Below are 12,500 nucleotides of genomic sequence, written 5' to 3' on the forward strand. Positions count from 1 at the left end.
CTTGGCCGTCATCAGGAATTTTTTCAGTAATCATCAAGTTGGAGTCAGTGTGATTACCAACCACAGTACTGACTGTATAAAACCCAAAAACCTTGAGTAGCTTTCACCGAAAAACAACATTGCAGTGATGTACACATTTCAGGGATATATTCCATCCATCCATCGATCCATCCATCAGGACCATACTCTGAAGAGAGTGTCGGTGCTGCAAAGCAGTCACCTGGGCTATTGGGAACAATTCTAGACTGGTCTCCACTGCGATGCAGGATACTCGAATGGCTCAATCATCCCAGGAGCTGGTACTCATTTTTCCGAACTCGGAAGGATGACAAGTTGAGTCAACTCCACGTGGTATTATTTAAACAGACAAGCAGGATATGAAATCAGGAGCCGAAGCAGGATATCCTCAACCTACCAGCTGAACCATTAAGCCAACAGCAGGCATTATGGATATGGTCTTAAACATTAATCTTCATAAACGGCTGCATGTGACAGGTGGAAAAAAAATTTGGCTTGGAAATTTAGAAAATATGTTAATCCGGAAAACAGCTCGGAAATCGAGTGTTATTGAACAACTCACTCAGGATGTCGAAGCACGAAACATTTGCTCAGGATGATGGAGCACGATCCTCCCGCTCGGGATGACGGAACACAAACCGCTCGCTCCGGATTACAGAGTACAAACCGCCCACTCAGGATGACGGAGCACAAACCGCGTGCTCAGGGTGATGGAGCACAAACCGCCTGCTCAGGGTGATGGAGCACAAACCGCCCGCTCGGGATGATAGAGCACAAACCGCCCACTCAGGATGACGGAGCACAAACCGCCTGATCAGGGTGATGGAGCACAAACCGCCCGCTCGGGATGATAGAGCACAAACCGCCCACTCAGGATGACGGAGCACAAACCGCCTGATCAGGGTGATGGAGCACAAACCGCCTGCTCAGGATGACCGAGCACAAACCGCCCGCTCGGGATGATAGAGCACAAACCGCCCACTCAGGATGACGGAGCACAAACCGCCCGATCAGGGTGATGGAGCACAAACCGCCTGCTCAGGATGACCGAGCACAAACCGCCTGCTCGGGATGATAGAGCACAAACCGCCTGCTCAGGGTGATGGAGCACAAACCGCCTGCTCAGGATGACGGAGCACAAACCGTCTGCTCAGGATGATAGAGCACAAACCGCCTGCTCAGGGTGATGGAGCACAAACCGCCTGCTCAGGATGATGGAGCACAAACCGCCTGCTCGGGATGATAGAGCACAAACCGCCTGCTCGGGATGATAGAGCACAAACCGTGTGCTCAGGGTGATGGAGCACAAACCGTGTGCTCAGGGTGATGGAGCACAAACCGTGTGCTCAGGGTGATGGAGCACAAACCGTGTGCTCAGGGTGATGGAGCACAAACCGCCCACTCAGGATGACGGAGCACAAACTGCCTGCTCAGGGTGATGGAGCACAAACCGCCTGCTCAGGGTGATGGCGCACAAACGGCCTGCTCAGGGTGATGGCGCACAAACTGCGTGCTCAGGGTGATGGAGCACAAACCGCCCACTCAGGATGACGGAGCACAAACCGCCTGCTCAGGGTGATGGCGCACAAACTGCGTGCTCAGGGTGATGGAGCACAAACCACCCACTCAGGATGACGGAGCACAAACCGCCTGCTCAGGGTGATGGCGCACAAACTGCGTGCTCAGGGTGATGGAGCACAAACCGCCCACTCGGGATGACGGAGCACAAACCTCCCGCTCAGGATGACTGAGCACAAACAGCTCGCTCGGGATGAGGGAGCACAAACTGCGTGCTCAAGGTGATGGAGCACAAATCACATGCTCAGGATGACGGAGCACAAACCACACGCTCAGGATGACGGAGCACAAACCACACGCTCAGGATGACGGAGCACAAACCACACGCTCAGGATGACTGAGCACAAACAGCTCGCTCGGGATGAGGGAGCACAAACTGCGTGCTCAAGGTGATGGAGCACAAATCACATGCTCAGGATGACGGAGCACAAACCACACGCTCAGGATGACGGAGCACAAACCACACGCTCAGGATGACGGAGCACAAACCACACGCTCAGGATGACTGAGCACAAACAGCTCGCTCGGGATGAGGGAGCACAAACTGCATGCTCAAGGTGATGGAGCACAAATCACATGCTCAGGATGACGGAGCACAAACCGCCCGCTCGGGATGACGGAGCACAAACCGCCCGCTCGGGATGACAGAGCACAAACCGCCCACTCGGGATCACTGAGCACAAACAGCTCACTCGGGATGAGGGAGCACAAACTGCGTGCTCAAGGTGATGGAGCACAAACCACACGCTCAGGATGACGGAGCACAAACCACACGCTCAGGATGACTGAGCACAAACAGCTCGCTCGGGATGAGGGAGCACAAACCGCATGCTCAAGGTGATGGAGCACAAACCACATGCTCGGGTTGACGGAGCACAAACAGCTCGGTCGGGATGAGGGAGCACAAACTGCGTGCTCAAGGTGATTGAGCACAAATCACATGCTCAGGATGACGGAGCACAAACCACACGCTCAGGATGACGGAGCACAAACCACACGCTCAGGATGACGGAGCACAAACCACACGCTCAGGATGACGGAGCACAAACCAGATGCTCAGGATGACGGAGCACAAACCGCCCACTCGGGATGACGGAGCACAAACCTCCCGCTCAGGATGACTGAGCACAAACAGCTCGCTCGGGATGAGGGAGCACAAACTGCGTGCTCAAGGTGATGGAGCACAAACCACACGCTCAGGATGACGGAGCACAAACTGCCCGCTCGGGATGATGGAGCACAAACCGCCCGCTCGGGCTGACGGAGCACAAACCTCCCGCTCAGGATGACTGAGCACAAACCGCCCACTCGGGATGACTGAGCACAAACAGCTCGCTCGGGATGAGGGAGCACAAACTGCGTGCTCAAGGTGATGGAGCACAAACCACACGCTCAGGATGACGGAGCACAAACCACACGCTCAGGATGACTGAGCACAAACAGCTCGCTCGGGATGAGGGAGCACAAACCGCGTGCTCAAGGTGACGGAGCACAAACCGCGTACTCAGGGAGATGGAGCATAAACCGCTCGCTCAGAATGACGGAGCACGCACCAGTCACTCAGGATGATGGAGCACGACCCACAAGCTCTTAATGTCCTGGCGTGGCAAAAGCGTTCACATTGGGTGAACCGTGAACGATTTGCTCAGAATGATGTATTACAGTACCACTGTTGACTTCAGGGTGCTCGGCAAGTGGCTTAAGCACTCAAGCACTCCGATTAAATGGTTGATAAGGAATGGTTGGCCAGGGTGTGGCTGCAATCCATAGAGGATCGCTTTATCTATAAAGCCGGTCATCACCGCGCACGCAACAGTTATAGAAATAAAGCGACTTCATCCAAATAATGACATTATCGACCAAAGAATTGCTGTTTAACCTGGAGTCATCACAAAGTTCAATCGCCTGTGAAACAAACACTGCAAAGGGGTGATGCTGCAAACACTGCAAAACAAATCCACAACGTTGCCTGCTCGTCTGTGCACGCGTCACGTAGTACATCGTTCATGGTACGTGCTCTTGCACATCCACTCTCTGCCCCTTTCATTCAGTCATTTGCCCTAGGTCATCTTCCGTCCACTTGGAAATCTGCCAACATCACTGAAGAACATAAAAAAGGTGTAAAAACTGATGCACTTAACGACAGACCTACCAGTTTCCTTCCAACCATCAGCGAGGTTATGGAATGCATCATCACAGTTGATATTAAATCCTTCCTTTTCTCCAACATTCTCATCTCAGATCATCAATTTGGTTTCAGACCAGGTCACTCCACCTTAAACAGGTCAGGTCAATATGGGAACATGTGCCAGAGCAGCGCGTCGCTGCGTCCACTTTCTGCCAGTACTTCAGTGGCCTCTGTCTGGCGTTTCCCCATTGGCCTCCTCCACTCACGAGGCTCCCTTGCTGGTAGCATCTGGTGAGCAGGATCAGCGTCAATAAAATGAGCCACATGTCCATACTGCCGCAGCTGATGCTCATGGGCTATGTAGGTAACAAATTTCATTTGAGTCTCTCTCAGCAACCACTCATTGGACACAAAGTCTGACCAGCAATAGCGAAGGATTCTCCGAAGAGAGCTGGTACCAAAATAATTAAGACAACGCCTCAGATCCCTGGTCAGCGTCCAAGTCTCACATCCGTACAGCAAGACTGGAAGCATTAAGGACCTGAAGACTTGGACTTTCATCCTCCTGCACAGGTGCCGGCAGTGCCACACCCCATGATCCTGTGAATCCATGACTTCCCACGCCCGACCAGATGTCTAGTCACATCTGGCGTACAGCCAGCAGAGACATGAATATCACTGCCAAGGTGAGTGAATCTCTCTGTGATCTCAATGTCCTCGCCAAAAACAGGTACAGACAAGATGGCAGCATCCAAGATGTTATTGAAAGCCTGGATCTTAGTTTTGACTGAAGAAATCAGTCATCCCTGCTGCTGCGACTCCTCATTCAGCACGTCGAGGGCCCCCAAAATGATATTTAGAGTCTACGCAAAGACGACTGCATCATCTGTGAAATAAAGGTCAGAGATCTTGACATTCCCAAACGATGCATCACAGCGTGATCTCCATCATCCTCCCCAGAATCCAGTCCTGACAAGTGCTGAAAAGTGTGGGGGCTATTACACACCCCTAACAAACCCCATGAGCAACTGGATATAAGTCAGAGATGGTATCACTACATCTCACAGCACTCTCAGTACCAGATTATAAATCAGACATCAGATTAATCAGTTTTGGTGGCACCCCACGAAGACCAAGAATCCTCCAGAAGGCATTCCGATTCACTGAATTGAATGCTTCACAGAGATCAACATTGGCTGCAAGCAGCCACTGTCGAAACTCTCATCTGCGTTCAGTGAGGACCCGAAGAGCAAGGATATGGTCAATCGTTCACCTCTTTGGTGTAAAGCCTGACTGCTCTGGACGCTGGTGCTCAAGCAGATGGTGGCAAACCCTATCAATAATTATCCGAGCAAACACCTTGCCCAGCACCGAGAGCAGCATCACCCCTTGGTGGTTGCTGCATTCCTGGTGATCACCCTTCCATTTCGAGAGAGGGACAACAAGGCCCCTCTTCCAGTCAGTTGGGTGATGCCTATGTTCCAGGCACAGCACAGAACTGCCTGTAATGACACGAGTACAGCAGTTTCACCAGCCTTGAGAAGTACAGCATGGATGCCACAGAACCAGGAGCTTTACCCATTTCAACCGGTTCACCGCAGTCCGTGTTTCCACAAACAAAGGTGGATCACAGTTGATTAGTGGATCAGCAATAAGGAGAGTAACACCCCTGACATCCAACTCGACAGCTGATGGATCAGCCTGGTATAGCTGTTCAAAGTAACCGGCCCACTGGGCCTTCACTTCGGACTCCTCTGTCAAGAACCCTGCACCCGATGCTCGAACTGTAGTCCACCAAGGAACGGGCTTGGAGGAATGCAGTGTGCAAATTCCCTGTGAGTAGGATGAGAATCAGTCAAGTGGTCAAGTGATTCTCGATTCCTCGCACATAGGCCTCCTTGTCCACCCTTAGCTCACATACAGTTTTATGCCTCAACTCTCTGAACAGCTCAGCTCTGCCATTCAGCCTGGCTCTTTGACTCTGGTCGATGGTATCCAGTAACATTTGAGAGAAAAAATTCTTCTTTGCCCTTTGGTGAGTTCCAAGACATCAACCGGCAACATTAAGGATGGTGGTCTTGAAGGCACTCACAACTCTTCAGGATTCCCCAAAGCACCCAGACCCCCCAAAATCTCCACTCAGCCTCTTAGCAAACTCCTCAGCTATCATTTCATCATTGAGCTTGCTAACATCCCGCCTCGGCTGGGATGGTACCATTCTCCCGGAGTTAAGCTGCAACTTCAGTGTTGCTACAACAAGCCTGTGGTTGGTATTGAGGAACTGAGCACTCTGGTAGACTTTGCCGTTCTGGACCATCCTCCTGTGACCATCCACACAGTCATGGTCGATCTCCTTTGCCACACCACCATCATTGGAATGCCAAGTCCAGCGATGAGCCTGTGGGAGCTGAAACGATGAACCTGGCACCCTAAGTCCATGACTTCTTGCAAAGTCAAGGAACTTAGTGCTATTCTGGTTCACAGATCCAGACCCATGGAGAACAAATCATGTCTCATAGATATCCCTATCAGTTCCATGCTGCTTTTATTTACCCAACAATGGGTAAATTGAACAAACAACCTTGAACATGCTGCTTTTATTCGCACAACAATGGTGGAGACCCTCAATATAAAACATAATATCAGGGCCATTTCTCTTGATATATGTCATTATTTTGATATAGTCTGGCATACTGTCTCATGTTCCAAACTATCTGCATATGGCATCCAAGGACAGCAACACACATGGCTTACTGTCTCTCTCTACTCTCTTAGCCAATGTGTGTCACTCACCGGAATCCTTTCATATCCTCTCTCTGTGAAGGCAGGCAGTGTTCTGGGCCTCGTCCTATTTCTGGTCTTCATCATTGATCTCTTTGACTGTTCGGAGAATCCTATTTATTGATTTTCTAGTGACTCCACCCTCTGCCATGACATCTCTCATCCTTTAGACAGGCAGGCTGCAGCCTCTCCCCTTCCTTCAGAGCTTGAAAATAATCACAAGCTGGTCAAACACTTGGAATATATCTTTCAATCTCGACAAATCTCACACTCTCACTATCCCTCTCTGAAAGGACCATCTGGCAAACTCTCCTATCTAATTTTTAACAATCCTAATCAGGAAGTTGAGTCATTCAAATTCCTGGGTCTCACTATCGGCCATGATCTTTCTTGGACAAGCCACATTTCAAAACTGGCCTCCAAAGCCAGTTGCCAACTGGCCACACTCCATCATACAAAAATCCTTCCTTGGCACACCTGAATTCTGATGCACCTACAAAGCCTTCATCTGCAGATTCATGGAGTACTGCTCTCCCCACTGGGCTGTCTGCACTGCCTCACATCTTGCTCAGCTTGATGCCGTGGAAACCAACGCCTTTAAGATTATTTGAATCTCCAGTAATGAAACTGAGATGAAAGGCCTATCAATTCACCATCACAGACAGGTCAGTGGTCTCTCTGTCTTCTACCTCTTCCTTTCTGGTCTTACACCCTTTGCTTTTTCCTTGCTTTGTGCCCCTCAGGTTTCTACAGGGCACGAGTGGTCCACCATCAACCCCATTCTGGTGAAATTACTACCTCTTCCACGAGCTTTGACTATGTATACAAAAAAGGTGCTGAGATGATGGGAAAGCGCTCATAATTTGAAAGAACTCTGAGCTTGGACTGATCCACAACAAATGTCAAAATATAGACTTATAAGAATTACTATGCAATTAGCCTTCTCTCCAGTATTTACAAATGATTCCTAAAAAATAACAATAACATGTTCAGGACTGAACCACGTGAAAAAGTATGTTTTAGAAGTGGATACTCAACAATGGATCATCTTCATGCAACAAATTAGCTTCAGGAAAAAATCAAGGCTTGACACTGAAAACAAAAATAGAATATACACTTGCTTTGAATCTCACATTCATTGGTGATGAAAAAGCCTCTGATGGCGTGGAAACAAATGCCCTCATAAAAGCTATAAATCAATGAAAGTTCAACTAATGTTGGAACAGCAACATTCAAAGTGCACCAGAATAGAGCATAATTGAGATCCATAGGTGTCAGACAGGCAGACAAGATCTCAGTAATTTCTTACACTGCACGCGAGGAGTTTCCCAAAAGCTAAAGTGTAAAAACAGCGGATTATATGTTGAAGGAGGATGAATAAACTACCTACAATTTTCAGATGACATGGTAATAATTTCAACCAATTTTAAAGAACTGAAAATTTTGATGGGAGAGCTTCATTTGGAGTATCGAAAGATTGAACGAAAAATAAACATCACAAAGACAAAAATAATGTTCAACCACAATGCTACAAAAGAAGAGATTCAAACTGAACACTGAATATTGCAAAATGAAGAAAGCAGCAATTGCATAGACTCAAAACAACTCAATCTAGGGAGTTCAGAGAACACATTACCTTGCACAGTGTTCAGGTATATACCACAATTTAAATAAAACAATGATTTTAAAGATCGTTAAAAATAATTCCACAAGTTTAGTGCGAATGAAGCAGTCTTATAGACCACTCTTTAACACGTCCAAGTACTGCTAAATGGAAGTGTTTTGAAAGTGTATAGAATGTGATTTGTGTTCCACAGTGTTAAAGTACAGTAAGTCCTCGCTTTTCGCAAGGGTTGCGTTCCTGGAAAACCTTATGATAAGCGAAACTGTGTTAAACAAAACATATTTTCCCATAGAAACCAATGTGTTAAAGGGGGGATGTGTTTTTGGCTCGGAATTTTTTGGACATAAACACAAATAAACAAAACACACTCCTCGAGTCGTGGAGACTTACCCCGAGGCTGGAGGAACGGAGTTGATTGCGGTGGACAAGTCACACTTGCGGAGTGGCAGAATTGTCCCCCTCTTCACTTGACACTGTGCTGTCACTTTCTTCACCAGCAGGAACGGTCTCTTGGCAGCTGGTTGAAGGAGCATCCTGGATGGTGGATGGAGTTGGTGCTGCATCTTTTGGCTTGAAAAATGCATGGAGAGTGGGCTGGATGGCTTTCTTTTTCTTTGCTGCATAACGTTCCTTGTAGCAACAAAGGGCATCATTAACAACACAGCTAAAATCAGTGCTCCTTTCAACATTTGGATCTTGCTCGATAACAAATTCTGTGGCACTTTCAAACGAGCTGAGGATTTGGCTGAGGTTTTTCATGGTGAGATGCTCGGATGAAGGTGTCACAGCAACTTCTTCTTCCTCAAGAGCCCACTGCTGTTCCAACTCCATAAGATCTTCATTGCTTAAGGGTTCTGCATGAGACTCCAGTAAGTCATCCACGTCCTCTTCGTCAACCTCTTCAAACCAACCTCCTGCGCCAGGTCTACAATTTGACTTGTAATCAACGGAACATCAGCAAACCCCATGAAATTGTGGACACACTCGGGCCACACTTTCTTTCACACAACGTTCATTGTGGAGGCACTCGCCTCCGCCCATGAATCCTCAATGTTTTCCAAAGCCATTTTTATGTTGTATGTTCGCCAAAACTCCTTCATTGATAGCTTGTCCTTATCAGTTTTTTTGACAAGCTGCAGCATGGTATGCTTAACATAATAGGCTTTAAAAGCAGCAATAACTCCCTGATCCATAGGCTGTAAAAGTGAGGTAGTATTTGGTGGTAAAAATACTACCTGCGCGTTTTCACACCAGTCTTCCATTTGCTGAGGATGGGCAGGAGCATTGTCTACAAGCAGCAAAGATTTGTTGTCAATGTTGTTCTCCTTGGAGATACTTCTCAACATGATTGGAGAAGTAATTGATCACGTAATTGTGGGTCAATGCCCTAACAAACGACGCGCTTTTTCTTGCATCACAGCAAGTTATAAAGGCATGCGAGTTTAGTTTGATCTTCTATCCACACACATAATAAACGCTTCATGTTGTGCATGGCACCATCTCTCATTCTCGTTAGTGTCGTTGCACTCGAACTGGTCGCAATCTGTGATATTTTCTTTATGTTTGCCGAACTTTGAACGATCGAATGCATAGTCGATGCAGCAATTGCTGCGCGCGGCCGATTTCCGTTGTCCCTTCACCTCGTTCATGTCTTTTAATTATATCCAATTTCACCTTCAATGTGACAGCCTTTCGTTGTCGCTTGAAACGAGGTGTGCTCGGCAAAAGACTTGTGGGTCGCTTGGGATTCATACTGGAAGGTATGCAGGCGAGCGTGAAGAGAATACGTACAGTACAGCATACAGTACAGGCGCAGTAAAGTGAAAGTGTGTTTATGCGCATCCTGTGTGATTGTTGTTTTTTGCAGGCAGTTTGAAACTTTTTTTTGCGTTTTTCCTTGCAATGACATTACGATAGGCATAAAATGTTTGCGATAATTGAAAAATTGGTCATTAAAACTAAATTACGAAAAATCGAAACTACGATATGCGAACTTCCGATTCGCGAGGACTTACTGTATATAATTAAATTGTATAAATAAATGAATTTAGGAATTTGCCATCATTGACACAGTGTCTATTACATCAACCTTTCTCATACTTTACATTAGTTATTCATGCCTGTTGTTTGTCTCCTTTATAACATCCTTAAAAACAGTAACTTTCCTGTTTGGAATTATATTTGTTTGACTGCCAGGCAGGCAGACAGAGTAAAAATATTTTCTGATTAATGTTAAAAATATGTAACATTCAATTGAAATTAAGTTGGTCCTCGATCATAAAGTGACGTTTGTAGACAAACAAACGGACATGAACAAATTGCTTAACCCCGCTTTTTGCTTCACGTGCGCAGTGTAACAAATGGATACGGATCACTTGGAAGAAGGGAAGAGATGTACTTGAGCAGGATGGGCAGTATTTGGAAAATTAAAAAAGACATGAAAAGCAAACTGCACTTGGTGATCTGAAAATAAAAATTTAGAAACGGTGTGCACTCTCACTGAAATGATGTATGGCCATGAAACATGGTCCCTGACAAAGATGGAGATAAACACTTCACCGTGTAAAGTGTGGAAATATGCTGTTTTTGGCAAAGACAAAAGGGATAAGAAAAGAATTCAAATGGATCAGACAGAAAACAAAATTTCTTTATATTATTGTCATGATAAAAAACTTGAAATGGAATTGGGCCAAGGATGTAGGAATAAGAACAGACCTTGGCAACTGAGGGAAGGCCCTGGAAAGCAGATGGAGATCAAAGATCAGATGAAGAGTTAAAAATGAGAAGTTTGCTGAAGTGCAATGGATTCAAATTGTACTGAATAAAACAGAATGGACAATATTGAGGGAGGCCTTCATTTGACAGAAGACAAAATAAGCTGGTCAAGTTGTGTTAAGGCAAGACATGAAACATAAAGTGGTCAAAGAACAGATATGCAGGGAAAACTAGAAGGGCACTCCTTGATGTCGCAATATCGCCAGATATGCATCCGCCCACATTATTACATCATTATAATTCTTGTACCAAGTTTGAGTTAAATCCCTCAACCCAGATTCAAAATATTAAATAATTATGGCTGCCAGACCATGCGTCATATCATGTTTAAATTTAAAAATATATATTCCCCATCACTACTTGATCACATTTGTGATGTTTAATGTCGATTGATGAAGAGGTACAAGATAATAATTTTTTTCAAATTTTTGTTCAATCCAATACGTCTGCCAGATCATCTTCTTCTCTTCTTCTTCTTTCGGCTGCTCCCGTTCAGGGTTGCCACAGCGGATCATCCGTATGATCCGCATAGTGATTTGGCACATGTTTTACGCCGGATGACCTTCCTGACGCAACCCTGGTCGCCTCTTACAACACAGGGATATGGTACACCTATTTTAACCGGGATGTACACCGGCCCAGTACACTGGTCCTCATTTCGCCGACCTCGGAAGGATGACAGGCTGAGTCAACCCCCTGGTGTATTAATTCAGTGGTCCAATGGGGCTTGAACTCAGGACCTTTTGGATCCCAAGCCGCTGCCCTAACCACTGCGCCAACACCAGACTTCATACGTCTGCCAGATCATGTGACCTATTAATTATTTGTGAACATCCTGATATCCCCAAGGCTTGCAGAACATGTGGGTGAGGTTTTTCCCTCGATCTGTCAAGCCATTCTGGAGAAGAAGGTTTTTATAGGTTTATTCTTCAAAAAATCATAGTTGCCAAACCGTGTGACCTATTACGTCATAGGTGGAAAAGTTTTTGTTCCTCATGGATATGCGATCATACCTGTAAAGTTTCACCTCGATCTGTTCAGCCTTTTCGTAGAAGATTTTTGAAGGTTTTTTTAATGTTAAAAACAATATGGCTGCCAAACCACATGACCGATGATGTCATCAATTTTTTTTCCCCCTCTCCATTTTAGCCCTAGATGACCCTAAAAATTTTCATACTGATCGGATAAAGTGTTCAACGTATATAATTATGATGTCATAACGAAGCCACCAATGGTATCACAAAAAATCACACTTGTTTCCCATGGGGAAGACTTCACTTGTGCCAAGTTTCATTTTTTTCCATGGAGTGGTTTTGGAGATACAGAGGTCCAAAGTTTTTCCTTTTTGCCAACATGGCTGCCATTACCACGCAACATATGACGTCCTAATTATCATTAAAACATTATACATGAGCAGTTACACCTCGGGTGAAAATTTCGTATCAATCGGATAAGTGGTTGGAGAGAAAACAGAGAAAATTAGCATGGATGTACATATGTACGGACAACCCGAAAACATAAATGCCTCCAATGACTTCGTCAGCGGAGGCATCAAAAAGAAGTCATGCACAGATATACATCAGGAAGAAGCAATAA

At 46.1% G+C, this 12,500-nt stretch overlaps 1 long non-coding RNA gene across 6 annotated transcripts in view; it reads right to left on the reverse strand.

Annotated features, from left to right (window-relative positions):
• Positions 1-12,500, reverse strand: part of LOC147020417 (uncharacterized) — a 149,807-nt gene that overhangs the window by 16,310 nt on the left and 120,997 nt on the right. The window contains exon 1 of one of the 6 annotated variants that reach the window (XR_015061822.1): positions 10,845-11,367. The exons of 4 other annotated variants lie outside the window; for them this stretch is intronic. This is a non-coding gene — a long non-coding RNA (uncharacterized LOC147020417). Of the gene's footprint in view, positions 1-8,519; positions 9,126-10,844; positions 11,368-12,500 lie in introns of those variants that run through there. One more of the 6 variants, XR_015061818.1, reaches the window with a different exon arrangement.

Source organism: Eptatretus burgeri, chromosome 9 (assembly GCF_056783735.1).
Source record: "Eptatretus burgeri isolate ZD-2024b chromosome 9, Ebu_testis_v1, whole genome shotgun sequence".
Taxonomy (NCBI): domain Eukaryota; kingdom Metazoa; phylum Chordata; class Myxini; order Myxiniformes; family Myxinidae; genus Eptatretus; species Eptatretus burgeri.